The 19,768-nt window shown below is 39.0% G+C and overlaps 1 long non-coding RNA gene across 1 annotated transcript in view; it reads left to right on the top strand.

Annotated features, from left to right (window-relative positions):
* Positions 1–18,785, top strand: part of LOC141543145 (uncharacterized) — a 62,659-nt gene extending 43,874 nt beyond the window's left edge. Inside the window, exons 2-3 of the long non-coding RNA XR_012482350.1 lie at positions 11,575–11,782; positions 18,000–18,785. This is a non-coding gene — a long non-coding RNA (uncharacterized LOC141543145). The remainder of the gene's footprint in view (positions 1–11,574; positions 11,783–17,999) is intronic.
* Positions 18,786–19,768: the final 983 nt, after the last annotated feature.

Below are 19,768 nucleotides of genomic sequence, written 5' to 3'. Positions count from 1 at the left end.
TTTTGTGTCATGAACCACCAGAGGAGTCATACTGGAGAATAATCCTATACTTAAATAGAATTCAGTTTCTTCTCATACTTTATGCAACATCAGCTGATTCACCCTTGAGAAAAACCTCATAAATGTAGTGAGTATGAAAATACCTTCTGTATCAGTTTAAACCTTTTTATAAGACTTCAGAAATGAAATTATGGAAAAAACTAATTAAGAGCTTATAGAGAAAGGCCCAGAAATTTTTAAGGCTTGAGTTATAGAGCCAGTAGTTAGTCCCATTTGTCCTCAGCAAGTTTCTGTTTATTCACTCCAAAGAGTCAGCCCATCTTCACGAGAAATGGGGAAGTGGTTCTGAGGATCAAAGTGAAGAGGCCAATCTAGGTCTTTTTTAGAAGTGCCTAAGGTCAGAGAGCCTTTCCAGGAAGGAAAAAGGGACAGGGCATTCATTGGAAATTCAGAGGAAGATTTTGTAAGAGGAAAATTAGGTCCAAGTGGATACTAATTCTCACCAGACCATACACATGCTTTTAGATGAAGTTTGGGCCTGCTTACTAGTAGGGGAAAGAACAATTAGAGTGTTCATACCTAAGAAAATACATAGGAATATAAAACAAATCTGAACTTTCTCTTTTTTTCTTTATTTCTCTGTCACACAAATATATACAGAGGATTAATAATAGAGAAAAACCCCAACTTTGATGTAGTCTAGCTATGTATGTATGCATCAAACACAATGTTTTTATTCATATTTATTAATATAATTAATAAATTTTGTTTATCTTAAAAAATAGAAAAGAAAATCAGATACTGAAGTAATCTTTCTATCAGGTGGAGCAGATCTACTAAAGCCCTTAGCAAGACAGAATGGATAAATACTATTTCCTTCCTTTCTCTACTGAAAAAGGAAAAATTTCTAAGTATAATAATCATTCAATCAAAAAGCATTGAATATGGCCTAGCTGCTGTCCTAGGTGCTGAATATACAAATTAAGAAAGGAAACAGTTTCTGCTTTCAAGGAGCTTCCATTCTACAGGAGAAAATAACATACAAATGTAAATGTGATAAGGTGTTTACATTATGGATGTATATAAAATATTTATATTTACAATGTAGATGGACATAAAATGTAAGTATTTATAATTGTTGGAAGGAAATTTGTTAAGAAAATTTTGTTCAGACTTTCATCTCAATTAAGGAGACAAAACTCAGAAAATTAAAAGGAGTTTATTAAATATGTCAAGGTAGTAACATGTTGATAGGCTGATCCCAGGAGATCAGCAACAGCTTCAAGATAGAGATAACTTTTGTAATGAGATAAAGACAAATCAGGTTGACATCAGCAAAAGGGGAGGAAACATTGCACCTCAGTTTTCCAAGGAATCAAGTATGTGATCATTTCCAGATACAGACAAGTGAAAGCATGACTTACTATGTGACAGTTATCAGGTACAACAAAGTTGTAGAGTGAGAGATACCTCTCCCAACACTGATAATCAGATCTGAGAACTTTAGGTTAATGAGTCAGCATAACTTTCAATAAGATGTATACAAAATGTATAGTGTGAGAACAAAACAAAATTAATTGTTAAGTTCTTTTTCAGTAGTGTCTGACTTTTGTGACATAATTTGGGGTTTTCTTGGCAAAGATTCTGGAACATTTTGCCATTTCCTTCTCCAACTTATTTTTGCAGACGAGGAAACAGAGGCAAATAAGATTAAGTGACTTACCCAGGGTCTGGGTGTCTAAATGTCGACCAAGTGTCTAAGGCCAGATTTGAACTCATGAAGATGAGTTTTCCTGTCTCTAAGCCTAGTGCCTATTCATCACGCCACCTAGCTGTCCAAAGACAAAATTAGAAAAGAATGATCCAAGTATTGAAAAAGACAGCCTATTTTCATATTGAAGGAGGCAAGATGGTTCAGGACAATCCATACCACTGGATTTATAAGCCATATTCTAACTCTGTCACTTACTTGCCTGTGTGATTTTGGATGTGTTCATTTTTCTTCCCTAACATCAGTTTCCTTATTTGTGAAAGGAGATTTGATGAGATGAGTCCCACATCATCAGTTGCCTACTGAAGATTTCCAAAGGCATGCATGTTCCATGATCTACTAAACACATCAAATCCAAGGGGACTCAAGATGACCTCAGAGCCTTCTTCCAAATCCTATGATCCATTTGCTTTCTTTGTTTATAACATATATATTTATATGTTTATAACATATAAAAAGGCAATAGGTTTGTGTCCAAATATTGTAACCCCAAGTAGAAAAGATAATTTCCCTGAAAGCAGGGAGTTGCTTTATTCTGCAGCATAGTATCCTCAGCACCTGTGGTGTGAGGATTTACCAAGCCCTTTCAGGGCTGCTCATCCACCTTTGGTATCTACCTTTCATCTAACTCTTACCTGTGGCTCCAACCAGTAAAACTATCTCCATAGATGTTGAGGGTAACTAATGGGCCTCAAATCTGTCAGCAAATTAGGGGGATGTCTATCCCAAGCATGCAAAAACTTCCTCCAGCAGAATGGGCAGATGAGAACAATTTGTTCCAATGGTCATGTAGGGAGTGCTTAGAGCTTGGTCAACTATCATAGATGCAAAGAGCATCTATTTCATCTTGGGCCATCATCAGTTGTCCTGACTTTGTCTTGTCACTGAACTTCAGTGCCTACAGGAGAGAGAATGAGGTTGATGACTGTGCAATTTTGCTTCATTTAAATTCAATTTGTGAGCAAGTCAAGACATCATCCTCTGAAGTTATTGATCATCTTCAAAAATGAAGAAAGAATAAGTCTCTTCAGTGTCTGGCAGAGTGTGGGACCCTTTGCTCAGTATTTGAGATATTCTCTTATTTTGTGAATGAGAAAAATGAAGAAGAATGTTCTACTCACTGGGGGACTTCAAGAAGAGACTAGAAGACCTACTTGTTGGGGCTGCTATGAATGAGATTCTTTGTTGAGGTATAAGTTGAGCTGGATGAATTCTGAGATTCTGGAATCTTATGATCTCTCTAGAACATTGAAAGCAAGATATAATGAAATACCCTCATTATTTAGGGCCAGGGATAAATGTAGAATCATAGTATCATAGAGTTAGAGCTGGAAGAGAAATTCGAGACCATCTAATTCAACTCCCTCATTTTCCAGATGAGAGGCATTTGAACTCAGATCTCTTTAAGCACAACAGTGTTTTCTAATCAATTTATTTTTAATTTTTAATTTATTTTTAAATTTTTAATTAAATTTAATTTTATCAATTTTTAATTTTAATCAATTTATTTTTTCCAATTACATGTAAAGATAGTTTTCATTCACTTTTGCAAGATTTTGAGTTCCAAATTTCTTTCTGCCCATTTCTTATCTCCTCCCTCCCCAAGACTGCAAGCAATCTGATATAGATTAGATTATATATGTACAATCATTTTAGAAATATTTCCACGAAAAATCAGAATAAAAGAAAGAACCATGAGAAAGAAAAAGCTAACAAAAGAAAGGTGAATATAGTGTGCTTTGATCCTCATTCAATCTCCATAGTTCTCTTTCTGGATGCGGATGATATTTTCTATTGCAAGTCTATCAGAACTGTCTTGGATCACTGTATTGCTGAGAAGAGCTAAGTCTGTCATGGTTGATTATCATATAATTTTGTTATTACTGTGTACAATGTTCTCCTGATTCTGCTCATTTCACTTAATATCAGTTCATGTAAGTCTTTCCAGGCTTTCATATAGCAGAGTTTCTATGATGATGTACATGTGTCTTGAATCAAAGTGCTGAGAATCAAAGCAATGTAATTCTTTTGGTTGATATAATGTTCCCTTCCAAGTACATATTAAATCAAGAGCAAAACTAACAGTCTGATATTGGGAGAATAAAAATTGAGTGATTACCCTGTAACTAGTATCTATTATCAGTGAAGTAGTAGATGGTACCTGTTCTCATGCTTCTGTTCCCAATTTACTTATTATCTGATGATTTTTATCTCTGCTACAGGCTGTGATTACTTTAAATGGTGCTTCATGCTTTTGAAAAACTGCTGTCCCGTACTTGTGTTTATTCATGTGTTCCCAAGGCAATTAAAAAAAAAGGTGATTGAGTCCTAATTAGGGCAGATAAATAACCAAAGCATTAGATTTAGAAGGATGGGTCAAACTGGTCCAACCTATTTAATTTTCTGGTCACTGATGAACACCTAGAATTACTCACTTTATAGATATTAACTGAAACTGTCATGAATATGTACTGGGTTAGAAGAAAATTGAAATGTGTAGTTTTAATTATGAACAAAATCTGCTTTGGGAGAATTGCATGAAGGGTCCTTGTTTCGCTATTTGTTAAATGTATAATTTTGGGCAAGTCTTTTACCTCTCTGGACTTCAGTTTTCCATGTGGAAAATTAGGGGATTGGACTAGAAAGCCTCCTAGACCCCTCGAAGTTTTAGATTTCTCTGGATTTTAACCTCCTCATCTTTGAAATGAAGAGATTTAACTAGATGACCTTGAAGATTCCTTTCAGCCTGAGACTTGGTTCTATGACCTCTTTGGGCCTCAGTTTCCTCATCTGGAAAATGAGGGGTCTTAAACTAGATGACTTTGAAAGTCCCCTTCAGTTCTATATTATGGCTGTATGATGGATGAGAGAAGAAAATGACAAACGGTCAGAACGAGGCAAGGGGAACTGAAGCTGCAGGGAAGGCTGAGGAAAATCACTGTTATTTGAAGAAGAAAACTGCACTCACAGCAGAATGTCAGCTTTTCAGAAGGGAAGGTGATGGCTGCCCCTGAAGGAGAGCTCAGAACACAGACACAGTAAGCCCTGCAGTAACACAGCACGCTGATCCCTTCCTGAAAGGCACTCAGGGGACTCAGAAGGAAGACATTTCCTAAATAATAAATAGGACAGTCAGATTCACCCTAGGACTTGTTCTTTTCCTCCTGCTTCCCTGCTTCTTCCTTCCTATGGAGAACTGCGGCTCGGTGGCCCTGGTCAGAGACTAGGAGCTGTGCAATTAGTTTAGAAGGCAGTCCCATCAGCCTGCAGGAGCTGGGACTGAGAAAGTTTTCTGGAGGAGAGGATTCTGGATCTATTTTTAGTGATAATTGTTAGTGGCTTCAGATGTCTAATGCTTTTCTCACCTCAAAATTCTCTCTCTACTTCCCTGCTTAGAGAGAAATGAACAAAGGCAGCAGTGGCTGGAGATGCTGGCCAGTTACTCTGGAAGGGAGAATAAGGAAAGGGACCTTTCTCGACCCCTCTATTGAAAGACAATTAAGAAGTCTGAAATAGCATTGTAGGATCCCATATTAAGAATAAGAAGGGGCCTCAGGGACCATCTAGTCTAAACTTCTTCACTTTATAGATGAAGAATCTGAGACAAAATAGGTCATCCAGGCCAATGATTGGATCACACATTCAAAACTGGAAGAGATTTTAGGGACAATCTAGATTAACCTGCTCATTTTACAGATGAAGAACCCCAAACTCAGGGATATTATATCATTTCTTCAAGGTCCTACAAGTATTAGCCATGAGTGGTGGGACAAGAACACATATCCAGAGGGGAAGGGATTTGTCCAGAACTACACAACCAATGGGGAGACAGTGTGATATAGAGAACTGGAAGCATATTATATACAATAATTCTTCCAAATTCTCATCTTCCTCCTTGACCCTTTACTGAGATGAAACAACTTAAGCTAAATCAGATGGCCTATGCTCATTTTTTTTTGACCTATGTAACATTTATCATTCTTATTCATCTTTTCTTCCTGAAGACATGCTCTCTCCTTTCTGGGCTGTCCTGGGATTCCTTCTCCTTCTACTTGTCTAACTTTTCTTTCTCAGCCTCCTTCGTTGGATCTTCATCTCATGCCCTCAAGTGAGAGTGTTTGCCAGGACTCTGTTTGGGGTTCATTTCTCTTCTCTCTTGGTGACTTCATCAGTTACTTCTTATGGGATTAACTATTGTTTCTAACTGTGAAACATATCTCTCTATCCATTCATCCAACCACCTATCCAGCTATCTATCTACCTATTTATCTATCTGTCCATCCATCCATCCATCCATCCATCCATCCATCCATCTATCTCCCATCTATCCATCTACATATCTATCCATCCATCTATTTACCCATTTATCCATCTGTCCTATTTACCCATTTATCCATTTGTCTGTCTGTCTGTCTATCTATCTATCTATCTATCTATCTATCTATCTATCTATCTATCTATCTACCCATCACTGGTCTCTCCTTAGTCCTGAACTGTATTCCCACATCACCAATTGTCTATTGGACTTTTCAGACTGGATGTCCCATTGATAGCCCAAACTTACTGAGGCAAAACCAGAATGTACTCTTTTTTGCCCCAACTCCAAGTTTCTCCTGATGTTTCCCATTTCTAATCAAAGGCACTACAATTCTTAGAGCCTCTTGCTTGCCCCAACTCCCTAGTCTCTCTCATCTCAGAGATTCTATCAATTGTAAAATCTTGCCATTTTTTGTCTCTATCACAGGGGTCAGCAAACTATTCCTATAGGCCATATCAGATCTCATTTTTTTTTTACTATAAGGGGACTAAAAATAGTTTTTATATTTTAAAGTAATGCTTTATTTTCTTTAAAATATGGGGGTAGGGGCAGCTAGGTGATGCAATGGATAGAGTACCAGCCCTGAAGTCAGGAGGACCTGAGTTCAAATCTGGCCTCAGACATTTAACACATTCTGGCTGTGTGATCCTGGGCAAATCACTTAATCCCAATTGCCTCAGTAAGAAAAAATAAATAAAATATAGGGGCAGCTAGGTGGTATAGTGTATAGAGTACTGGCCCTGGAGTCAGGAGGATCTGAATTAAAATCTGACCTCAGACATTTACTAGTTCTCTTATCCTGGGCAAGTCACTTAATCTGATTACCTAAAAAAACCCCAAAGCTAAAAACAAATAATATCTATATATCTATATCTATCTATACATATCCATACAGACATGCATGAAAATTCTTAGTTTATACCTGTAAAAACAGGCAGCAATGGGATTTGACTGTCAGGCTGTAATTTGTCAACTCCAGCTCTTTAATGTATTCTGGCTACTCTACCTCTATCTATAATATTTTTTTGAATTTGATCTCTTCTCTCTCTTCACATTTCTACTTCAATTCAGGCCCTAATCATCTCTTACCTAGAATGTTGTAAAGATTTCTTACCTAGTGTCTCCCTCAAGTCTCTACCCACTGGAATCAATCTATCGGTAGTGCTTTGGCTTAAATGTAGGTCTACCCTGATTCATTAAACTGTAGTAGATTCTTTATTTTCTATAGGAATAAATATTCTTCTTCTTTAAATCTTTTAAAATCTTTCACAACCAGACTCCAAACTACACTTCCATACATATTGCATATTGTTCCTCCTTCCATATTCTACAGTCTTGAATAAGTTTCATTCCTTGCACATGGTCCCACATTGCCTGTCTCCCTGCCTTGGCCTATGCTGTTACTCATACTTTTAAGGTACTTCCTCCTCATTTCTTCCTGAGAGAGTCTTCCTTTAAAACTGTACTCAAGTACTAACTTCTCCATGAACCCTCTCCTATTCCTTTAATTGTCAGGGGTCTTCCTCTCCAACTACCTGTTCAGAAGTAGTTTTGTTCAGTTGTGTCTGTCTCTTTGTGACCCCATTAGGGATTTTCTTGGCAAAGAGACTGGAGTAGTTTACCATTTCCTTCTTCAGTTTTATGAAGGCAGGATTAAGTCACAGAGGTAGTAAGTATTTATTAGATTTGAATTCTGGTCTTTCTGGGTCTAGGTCCAGTGCTCTAATCTCTGCCACTTAGTTACTGTCTCAACTATCATATATGAATTTATATTTATATTAAGCATATTGAACATCCCAAAAGTCTTAGTGCAGTTTTTAAGCTTTTATAGCTTCAGCAGCTCAAAATGGAACTGATTTTTTGAACATCTAGTGTATATAATTGTCTCTCCTATGAATAATAATAGCATTTTAAAAATCACATTTTGCCTGTATAATCTCATTTGATCCTTACAATAATCCAGAAAGGAAGGTACTAGTTTACAGTTGAAAAAACTGAGACAGAAAAAGATTAAATGAGGTGCTCAAGATCACACAAGTAAAGTAGAATACAGGTCTTCCAGATGCCAGTCCCAGCAGTGTATTCACTTCACAGGTTCAAGCTATTTGAGAGCAAATGATTGTTTCATTTTTTATCTCTGTCCACAGTCCAACAGCATATACTAGGTACTTAATAAATGCTTGGTGGTCATTGCTTGGAGGCAAGATTGAAACCCAGTTTTTCTGGCTTCAAGCTTTTACCACTAAACTACTTAAATAACCCTACAGAAGTTGGATAAATCTTTGCTAGGAATGTTGCTGAGAAGATTCATGGTTTGGATGGGGGTGAGGCAAAGATCTGGGAATGTTCTGTCTATGCTTATGAATCCCCATGATCAATTAATAAATTTTCCTTAACAGTATTTCTTCTTGGTGTCCTAGCTGTACCAGATCTAAAACTATATTATAAAACAGCTGTCATCAAATCCATTTGGAATGGCTAAGAAATAGACTAGTTGATCAGTGGAATAGGTTAGATTCAAAAGACAAAATAGTAAATAACCTTAATTATCTAGTGTTTGACAAACCCAAAGACCCCAGCTTTTGGGATAAGAACTCACTGTTTGACAAAAGCTGCTGGGAAAATTGGAAATTGACCCACACTTAACACTAAGATAAGGTCAAAATGGGTCATGATTTAGGCATAAAGAATAAATAAATTAGAAGAACATAGGATAGTTTACCTCTCAGGCCTGTGGAGCAGGAAGGAATTTGTGACCAAAGAAGAACTAGACATCATTATTGATCACAAATAGAAAATTTTGATTATATCAAATTGAAAAGTTTTTGTACAAACAAAACTAATGCAGACAAAATTAGAAGGGAAGCAATAAACTGGAAAAGCATTTTTACAATCAAAGGTTCTGATAAAGGCCTCATTTCCAAAATATATTGAGAACTGACTCTAATTTATAAGAAATCAAGCCATTCTCTAATTGGTAAATGGTCAAAGGATAATTTTCAGATGAAGAAATTGGAACTATTTCTAGCTATATGAAAAGATGCTCCAAGTCATTATTAATCAGAGAAATGTAAATTAAGACAATTCTGAGATACCACTACACACCTGTCAGATTGGCTAGGATGACAGGAAAAGATAATGCTGAATGTTGGAAGGGATGTGGGAAAACAGGGACACTGATACATTGTTGGTGGAATTGTGAATACATCCAGCCATTCTGGAGAGCAATTTGGAACTATGCTCAAAAAATTATCCAACTGTGCACATCCTTTGATCCAGCAGGGTTATTACTGGACTTATGTCTCAAAGAAATACTAAAGATGGAAAAGGGACCTGTATGTGCCAAAATGTTTGTGGCAGCCCTCTTTGTAGTGGCTAGAAACTGGAAAATTAATGGATGCCCATCAATTCTCCAATTGGCTGAATAAATTGTAGTATATGAATATTATGGAATATTATTGTTCTGTAAGAAATGACCAGCAAGATGACTTTAGAGAGGCCTGGAGAGACTTACATGAACTGATGCTGAATGAAGTGAGCAGGACCAGGAGATCATTATATACTTCAACAATACTATATGATGAACAATTCTGATGGAAGTGGCCCTCTCTTCAACAATGAGATGAACCAAATCAGTTCCATTTGTTCAATAATGAACAGAAACAGCTACACCCAGAGAAAGAACTCTGGGAAATGAGTGTGAACCACAACATAGCATTTTCAGTCCCTCTGTTTTTGTCCACCTGCATTTTTATTTCCTTCATAGGCTAATTGCACATTATTTTAAAGTCTGATTCTTCTTGTACAGCAAAACAACTGTATGGACATGTATACATATATTGTATTTAACATATACTTTACCATATTTAACACGTATTGATCAACCTGCCATCTCAGGAAGGGGGTGGGAGGAAGGCAGGGAAAATTGGAACAAAAGGTTTTGCAACTGTCAATGCTGAAAAATTACCCATGCATGTATCTGGTAAATAAGAAGCTATAATAATAATTAAAAAAAAACACAGCATTTCTTCTTGCATCTGGTTTCCAGGAGACACACACAGAGACAGACAGAGAAACAGAGATGGAGAGAAACAGAGAGATAGAGACAGAGTGAAAGCGATGAAGAGACAGAGACAACAAAAAGACAGAGACAGAGAGAGACAGAGATGGAGATACAGAGAGACAGACACAGACAAAGAGAAACAGAGACAGAGACAGAGAGAAAGAGATGGAGAGGACAGAGACAGGGACAGAGTGATGAGAGAGAGAGACAGAAAAACAGAGACAGACATACAGACTTGCAACTGGGATGGCATTTTCTTGCTGCCCCTTTAGAGTGGATCTTTCTTTTTGCCTGTAGAAGGAACCTGCAGGGTAATTCTACCCTGGCACCTGGACAGCTTGCTGGAGCAATTTTTAATGCTGTCTCCCAGGCTCATTCTTGTTACTGAAAGCAAACGGTTCCTTTGTTTCAAAAAACCAAGCTAGGTACAGAGCATGAACCCAAAGGTCGTATGCTCTTAGATATAATGATTAGGAATGAGGCACCCTTCACTTAGGTGGCCATTTCTTCCCTGACAAGCCTTTCACCCCTTCTCTCTCCCTTAGCCTAAGCCCAGAAACAGGAGTTCTTTTTTTCTTTTTTTTCTGGGAGAGAAAAGGGAACCTCAGTGCACATTGCTGTAGCTTCCCAGATGGCCCTGGGGACCGGGGAAGCGGTCCTGCCCCATGAGGTCAGCCAGGCAGGCCCTAGATTTTCTGTTCTATGTTAATTAGATGGCAGAAGCCTGTGAGCCAATTTTCACTAAGAACTCTGTGTCCAATTTTCTTCTGGCCCTGATTGTGAACTGACTGATCAATATTATATCTAATTTACAATGATGGCCCCATGTGAAGCTTGCAAATGTTATGTCAACATACCTTAATAGCTTTGGCTGGCTACAGGCGACTTGTTAGCTGTGGGCGCATCTGCTTCTACCACTCACTTAACTACTTCTACCTCCAAAGGCCACATCTGTGCTAATGTTCACAGGTCCTTCCGCCTCCCCACCTGGTGCCGTCAACACAGGCTCCAAACCCAACTGGGTTTGTATTGTTTCTTGGGGAAAGCAAGAAGAAAAAGGGGAGGAAAAGAAGAAGAAAACCTACAATAGGAAACAGGGAAGAAAACAATTAATTTTTTTCATAACTGGTGAACCAAAGAGTGAAATAATTGCTACTCAGTTTTAATAATGGCAAATTTTAAAGAAATTTCCATAAAGACAATTCCGGAAAGGAGCTTGGGGATTATTTCTCTATGGGGGGCCCAACTGGTTTGCATTGTTTCATAACAGTTTATGTTATTACCATTCTGGGTAGTTTGTATTTGCATCCCCTTGTCTCCAGGGCAAATTCTTGCAACTCATTTGCGAAGCAATGAATAAGGAAACTGTAATAGAAGTGGGGCTGACTTGCTAAAGCTTTCCAATCTCTTCTTTTCCTCCAGGGATGCAGTTTGGTGGGGGCAGAATCACCAAATTTCCCTAAAGTCTTCAGGAATGCCTGAGAGCCCGTAGGTGCTGACCCTCTGAGGCTGGAAGGATTTCTGCAGAGAGAATTTGGGTCTCACCCCTGTGACCTTTGAACCCCCACCTTTCTGATGGGGGTGTGTGAGATTGGAGAACTTTTGAATCAAGCAGCTCACCTGGATTCAGGTAGGGTTCAGCAGAGAGAGAGAGAGAAAGAGAGAGAGACAGAGACAGAGAGATGAGAGACACAGAGAAAAAACAGAGACAGAGAGAGAAGGAGAGGCAAGGAAAGGGAGAAGAAGGGAGAGAGGGAGAGAGATTGAGAGAGACAGACTCAGAGACAGAGGAAGAGAGACACACACACACAGAGAAAGAGAGAGATACAGAGATAGAGACAGAGAGAGACAGAGACAGAGAGAAAAGACACACACACACAGACATATTCAGAGACAGAGACCGAGAAAGACAGATAGAGACACACAGAGATGAAGACAGACATAATGCCGGTAAACCCTGTAAAACAACTGTCCCCTTTTGATCTGTAAAATTAAATCTCTGAAATTCTGTCCCTTTGATTTCTGGCCTCCCTGACTCCAGAGAGTCTATGAGAAAGAGCATATCCTCCTGGCTGGCCTTTCCTAAGGCAAATCCTTCCTCACACATTGATAGCCTGATTCTCATTCCGGAAGCCTTAAAAGTGATTTCCATTCAATTGGAGCTCTGGGCCTGATATTCATAAATATCTAGGCCTGGGGACCTCAGATTTTCCTATTAAAGGATATTTCTAAACTCCTGATCCTTGCAGAAGTCTGGAGTAGGGCATACTGCCTGCCAGGACTCCTGCCCGCTGAGAAGACTTTCTCTTCTCAGTGCCAGCCTCCATTTCCCTAATAGGACTTTGCCACTCAGAAGTCAGTCTTCCTAGCAAAGCTGACTTCTCATCCAACAATAAATTTCCCTTTTGCCATTCAATATTTTGGGTTCATGAATTCTTTCACAAAGGACCTGTGGTGACCAAAAGGGGGATTCCTACAATTCTCTTCAATGCCACTAACCTCATCAGACAGACAGACACACACAGAGAGACAGAAATACAAACAGAGACAGAAACAGAGACAAAGAGAGACACACAGAGAGGCACACAGAGACTGAGAGACAGAGGCACAGCGACACAGATAGAGACACACAGAGACAGAAAGAGACACACACACAGAAACAGCTCTTTCAGAAAAGGGATTTAGTGTATTAGCTTTTATTGTGAGGATGAAGTGTTATACCACTAAGGGAGTTCCTCTGTCATCTTATAACCAATTTCTGCTCCTCTTCTGGCCCTTTGATTCAAATTCAGAATATGTTATTGCCCATTTGCCATCTGACCAGATGTTACTCTGCCAGAACTGTAGACTATCAGGGACTGGTCTCTTGAACTTTGGGGCTTTCACTATATAGGATGTTCCAAAACCCTTAGTGCTATTTTATGGTATTTTAGATGAAATATTAACATTGTTTATTATGGCTTAAATATTAAGCTATAATAGCCTTAAAAGGGGCAGCCAGGTAGTATAGTAGAGTGCCAGGATGGAGTCCGAAAGATTCTTCTTCCTGAGTTCAAATCCACCCTCAGACATAGATTAGCTGTGTGACTTTGGGCAAGTTCCTTAATCCTACTTGCCTCTGTTTCCTTGTCTGACAAATGATCTAGAGAAGGAAATGGCAAATCTATCCAGTATCTTTGCCGAGAAAATCCCAAGTAGGGGTACAACATGACTGAAACACTGAAAAACAACAAAAAGCTTCAACTGCCACTAAAACTTTTGGAAATTCTTGCATTATACTTGGAAGTTATAGGATCATAGATACAGTGTTCCTGGAAGAAATTGAGGTCATAAAGAACTTGTACAGCTAACAAGTATCAGGGCAGGACTTGAACCCATATCTTTCTTATTATAATTGTGACATGCTGGCCATTGGACCGTGGACTCTTGGTAATTTTGGGGGCTAATTTTCTTTGCATGCTCCCTTTTCATCTGAGTTTGAATTATGCTCCAGATACTTGCCATCTATTTGGCCTTAGCATGGCATAATGGGAAATAGTTCTGGGCAGAGCATCAGGAAGTCCTGCCTGGATTCAAATCTTGTCCAAGCTATTTATTGTCTTGACCTTGAACAAGTTCACAACCTCCCTGAACCTCAATTTATTCATCTGTAAAAGGATGACATTGAATTCCATTCCATGACTTTGAAAGTCCCTTTGAGCTCTAAAGCCATTTTCTTATTTAAAACACTTTGCAAACCCAAAGACATTATGGAAATGCCTGTTATTATTACCCATAATCAAAAATGCTTTAATTCCATTAGGGCTTACTTATTCCAGAGTGCACTATCCTGTAATCAGACAGTCAACAAGCCTTTGTTAAGCTTGTATTCTGTTCCAGGAACTGAATTAAGTAAATGCTTGTATACAAAGGCAGACAGAAACAAGAAAGATTTTGTTAGAGAACTTCATGATCATTTGGGGGGTTTCCTTGGGAGGCCCGACTTCTTTAGAACCTATGAACGTCTTAGTAAGTTAAAAAAAAAAAGAATATTAAGGCTAAATAGCAACAATTATTCCCTTGGAGCATGGGAAGACTTAATGATGATACTCCCCCAGATGTTACAGTTTGCTGCAAGAGGAAATGTAGTTAGACCCAAGAAAGCGAGCTTAGTCAACAAATGAATTCAATAAATATTTAGGGAGAAGTTATTACAGGTAATCTCTAAGAGACTTCTACTCTGGTGGCCCATTTTGGCATAAGGGTAGGTTCTAGATGGCTCCTAAGTCTGGGTCAGGGGGTGCTTCAAAGGACAGGTCCTTCCAATCTGGAAAGGTGTTAGACTCTGGGCTGAGGATTTTGTCCAAGGACCAGTACATGTGAATTTAGAGAGGTTCAGGACCAGGTGGACCATATGGGGATGAGCTTGGCGTACCCAATAGTGTTTGCAGACTTCCATGATGAGTTGAAGAGGGATTGGGATCAGTGTAGGCCAGGGGAGTGATTATATCAATGTATCCTGGAACTTTATAGTTCTGAAGTATTATATGAGAGAGATCATGTAGATGAGACAGACTCTGTCCCTCAGAACTTTGTATTTTCTTTAAGGAAATAAGATACAAACCCAAATAACTAGAATCAAAGCAGTAGCATGGTGCGGTGGGTAGAGAACTAGTCTCAAAGTAAGGAAGACTTAGGTTCTTGCCTCTGATATATCTTGGGCATGATTCCTTAAGCAAGTTACTTAACCCCTCCAGGTGGCTTTCTGAGACTGAAAATTGCAAGGGAAGTGGAGACCTTTTTAGGGAGAAGGCGTTTCCTCATTGGTTACTCCCCAAACAAGTGAGGAAGGTATTAGAGGGGAGAAGGAAAGGGCAAAAGCCAGAGAGACAGACAGACAGAGACAGAGACAGACAGACAGAGAAAGACCAGAGAGAGACAGAGAGAGAAAGAGAGAGACAGAGAGAGAAAGGGAGAGACAGAGAGAGAAAGAGGGAGGGAGAGAAGGAGGGAGGAAGGGAGGGAGGAAGGGAGAGAAAGAGAGAGAGAGAGAGAGAGAGAGAGAGAGAGAGAGAGAGAGAGAGAGAGAGAGAGAGAGAGAGAGAGAGAGAGAGAGAGAGAGAGAGAGAATCTCTTCTCCCAGCTGTTATTATCTCCTCCCTAAAATTACCTTGGATTATTTCAGGTGCATTCTGATGATGCTGTGCCATCCAGCTCTCCCTCACTGTTTCCATTTCTATCAAAGATACGACAATTCTTCCACTCTCTCAGTTGTATCAACTTGGAGTCATGCTGGACTCCTCACTCTCCCTCATCCCAGACATTCTGGATCTAGCCATTGCTCCATACAGTTTTCACATGTGACCTTTGATCTTCCTCACCCAGCTACCTCAGTTCAGGCCCTCTCCACTGCTGGACTAGACTATTGCAGTGGTCTATGTTTCAAGTTCTCTTTAGGAGTCCTTTTTTTCTCCATTAGAATGCAATCTCCTTGAAGGAGGGGACCATATTTCAGCTTGTATTCATATTCTTAGCACTTTGCATAGTGTCAAGCATGTAGTAAGTGCTTAAAAAATAATTACTGACTGAACGAGAGAGACAGACAGAGAGACAGAGACAGAGAAACAGAGAGACAGACAGAAAGATAGAGAGAGACAGAGAGAGACAGAGAGATCTCATGAAGGTAATATAGACTGAGCTGAGCTTGAAGGAAACTCAGGATTCTAAGAAGTAAGGACAAAGTAGATGCTAGGCATGGGGAGCAGCCTGTACAAAGACTTGGAGATAGAAGAGTGTTGTATGTGTGGCAAAGTAAGAGGGTCATTGTGAGTGGACTATAAACCCTTTGAGAGTTGGGATTGTTCTATTATTTGTATTTCCACGTCTGGCATGTGCCCGGATGATAGTAAGTATTTAATAAATGATCTTTGGATAATAAGGCTGGAGAGATAGGTTGCACCCAGGTTGTGAGAAGTTTTAAATGCCCCAAAATAAAAGTTTATAGCTGATGCTGTATGGAAAATAGGGAATTATCGAAGTTCACTATTGAGTAGGGAAGTGACATGATCACTTTAGGAACATTGCTAGCAGTTGGTCCAAAACTCTGTGATTTAATAGCAATTATGGGCTTGGTTTAATGTGTTTTTTAATGTGTGATGACTGCAGAAACTGGTCTAAGAAGATATACATTCAGAAGATACACATTCATACTATAGATTAGAGTTGAGTTGGATACCCATGGAGGTCATTTCCAGTTTTAAGATCCAATCTCTGTCTCTCTCTTTGTTTCTCTGTCTGTCTCTGTCTATTTGTCTTTCTCTCACACAAACCCCTTCCAAATTACATGACAGAGACAACATGTTATATTGTATGAAAAACCAATCTTGAACACTCACTCAGATCCCACCTTTCATGTGGTACCTCCTATTATGACCCTGGGCAAATTATTTTTCCAGGTCCAGATCTCTTAGGCCATATTACACAACACCCATTCTAGAGGGGAGGACAAATCTGTATTGATGGAGTTTGTTTCCAAATTTGGGGTTTTCTACAACAATTAAATCACAGTTTGGCAAAAAGAGAGAAAGCAAGGAGTAGATGTTTAGGTCAAATATTTGAGGAGTCCAGATAAATGTGTTACTAGAGTTTAGGAAGCACTGGGTTTGAGCTTGATTAAACATATTATAATAACTTATATTTAGAAAGTGGTTTGATTGCCAAGAAATTTTGCAACTTTTAGTGTTCGCTGGATGCTCATAATGACCTTGACAGGGAAGCACCTTCATTGCCCCCATTTTATAGATGAGAAAATGGAGGTCCTGAAAAGGTAAAAACAAGTTGTTCATTCAATCAGCTGATAAGTATCTGAAGTGGAATTCAAACTTAGGCCCGGATTTCTCTTCACTGTGCCCAATCAGTAGAGTACAGACTCCATTTTTGGGAATTCCAAACAGGAGGTGGGAATTGAGTGAGAGCAGGAGATTTAAAAAAAAAAAAAAAAAAAAAAAAAGGAAAGGAACAAGGTTAAGCCATCAGTGAGAGGGTTTCACAATATTCCTCCTTGTCCCACGTCACCAGACAAATGTAAACATCTTTGTCAATCTGACAAGATGTCAGCAAAAATAACCACAGGCTGTCCCTCCCCTGTTGCTAAGGTTACCACAGGGATGGAGAAGGTTTTGAGCAGGTGTCACAAATGTCCTTGAGGACCTCCAAAGCTAAACCAGAACCCCTCAGCATCAGGGGCAGACCACACTGTATTTTCAGATGACCCAGCACAGTTTTCTTAATAATCAATAACATAAATCTCAATCCTTGTAGAATTAGGTCCTGGGCAAGTGGGAAACACGCAACTGCTGGTAATAGAAAAGCACTCTTCATCCCCAACCCCTTTTTCTTTCATAGCCTAAAGTTGCCATCTCTTCTCTGACTTAAATGCTGAGCTGTTTTCTTTCTCTTCTAATGAGAGAAAATTAAAATCTCATTAAAATGAGAAGACAAAAGGCAGCCGGGCTGCATACTGGAGACATACAACCAAGAGTCACGGGAACCAGATCTCTTCCCCAGCTCTAGCAGGATTTGCTTTGGGCATTTTGGACAATTTACTCAGCCTTTCCCCCCATCCTCTGATCACTTAATACATATACAAGTAAGTATTTATTAAGCTCCGACTATATGTCCAGTAATATGCCAGATGCAGATGAAATCATTCCAATTAATTACATGTCTTAAGACAGCTACTATATATGTAAGTATAGGTAGTATAAAGATAAATGTTGTTCAGATATTCTTTAGTCATGATTGATCTTTGATTCCATTTGGAGTTATCTTGGCAAAGATACTAAGTGACCTGCCATTTCCTTTTGCAGTTCATTTTGCAGATGAGGAAACTGAGGCAAGCTGAGTTAACTGACGTGTCCAGGGCCACACAGTAAGTAATACAAGGTAGTTTGGGGAAAAGGGCACTAGAAGTTGGGGGAGGGATCAGGAAAGAGTTTTTGTTGAAAGTTTTTTTTTTAAGAAGAATTGGAAGTACAGTGCATGATGGGGAGACAGCTGATGCAGAAGGACAGAAAGGAGAGATAGAGTACTTGCTGTGAGGGGCAGAGAAGACAGTTTGATTGATTTTAGCACAGATCAGGAAAAGTGTTGTCAACAAGTACTCAAATACATCACTGAATCTGTGATCTCATCCATGTGGTTGTTTTCTCCAAAGAGAGAGGTCACAATCTGTCCATATATCCCATCCTATTCAACTCCTGGAGGTCCTTCCAACCTCCTTAGCTTTTTCTGACATTGCCAGGGTATCAGCAAAGTCCTTTGCCTGTGCAGTTATATTCTCCCCTTGCCATCTGCCTGAAAAATTCACCTCACTGGGATGCTAGGGGTGGAGGAATAGATGAGGACTACCTAGATTGACTTTGGTTTCTGATGTATTTCATTCCTTTCAATTAATTCAATTGAACAAAAATTTGTTAAGTGTCTTTTAACGATAGAGATGAGAGACAATGGAGAGAATTCTCCAGATTTGGAATTGGAGGATCTGGATGCAAATTCTATCTTTGCCACTTACTGCTCTTATCACTTTGGTCAAGTCGTAACCTTTATAGACTCGCCTCCATTTTCTCATCTGTAAAATGAGGGAGTTGGATTAGATGGCCTCTGAGGTCCTTACCTTATATTTATGGTCTCATAATCCTCTGTGTTGGACACCATGATAAGGCTAGGGATGCAAAGGTCAAAAAGGGAAACAGTGTTTCCCTCAAAAAGCTTACATTCTTCTGGGTTAGGCATGAAGGAAACATGTAGTTGTAAGTAAGTAATATAAAAATACAAAGAGACAGGTTTAATAAATGGAGAAGTGATCAAAGAAATTGTTATATAGGGATAATGATTGAGCTGAATCTTCCCTGAGAAGGAAGCTGGGAATTCTAGAGGTGCCTTGAAGGAAACTAGAAATTCAGTGAGATAGAGGTGAAGAGGGAGTAGATTTCTGATAGGAAAAAGTACATGCACAAAAGTGAAAGGCAAGAGAGGAAGGCTGGGAATAGGCAAGAGCAGGAAGAGCCATTTAACTAAGATGAAAGATACATGGAGTTTGGTGAAATAGGAAATGGAAGTTGGAAGGTAAAAGAGGGTCCAGATTGGGGGCTTGAAATCCTAGGCTAAGGATTTTGTATTTTATCCTAAAAGCAACAGAAAACCATCGTTATTGTTCGACCTTTGAGAGAACCCATGGAAATGAGTGTGAACCACTACATAGCATTTCCAATCCTTCTGTTTTGGTCCACTTGCATTTTTGATTTCCTTCACAGGTTAATTGTTCATTATTTCAAAGTCTGATTCTTCTTGTGCAGCAAAGCAACTGTGTGGATATGTATACATATAGTGTATTTAGCATATACTTTAACGTATTTAACATGTATTGGTCAACCTGCCATCTGGGGGAGGGGGTAGGGGGAAGAAGGGGAAAAATTGGAACAAAAGGTTTGGCAATTGTCAATGCTGAAAAAAATTACCCATGAATATATCTTGTAAATGAAAAGCTCTATATAGAAAAGAGAGAACTCATGGCATCAAGATGGTGAGGAATTGATTTTCAAGTGCTTTGAATCTAAGTGCTGTGCAGTTCTTAGTC

Source organism: Sminthopsis crassicaudata, chromosome 5 (assembly GCF_048593235.1).
Source record: "Sminthopsis crassicaudata isolate SCR6 chromosome 5, ASM4859323v1, whole genome shotgun sequence".
Taxonomy (NCBI): Eukaryota; Metazoa; Chordata; class Mammalia; order Dasyuromorphia; family Dasyuridae; genus Sminthopsis; species Sminthopsis crassicaudata.
This window is presented reverse-complemented; position numbering and strand designations above follow the sequence as displayed.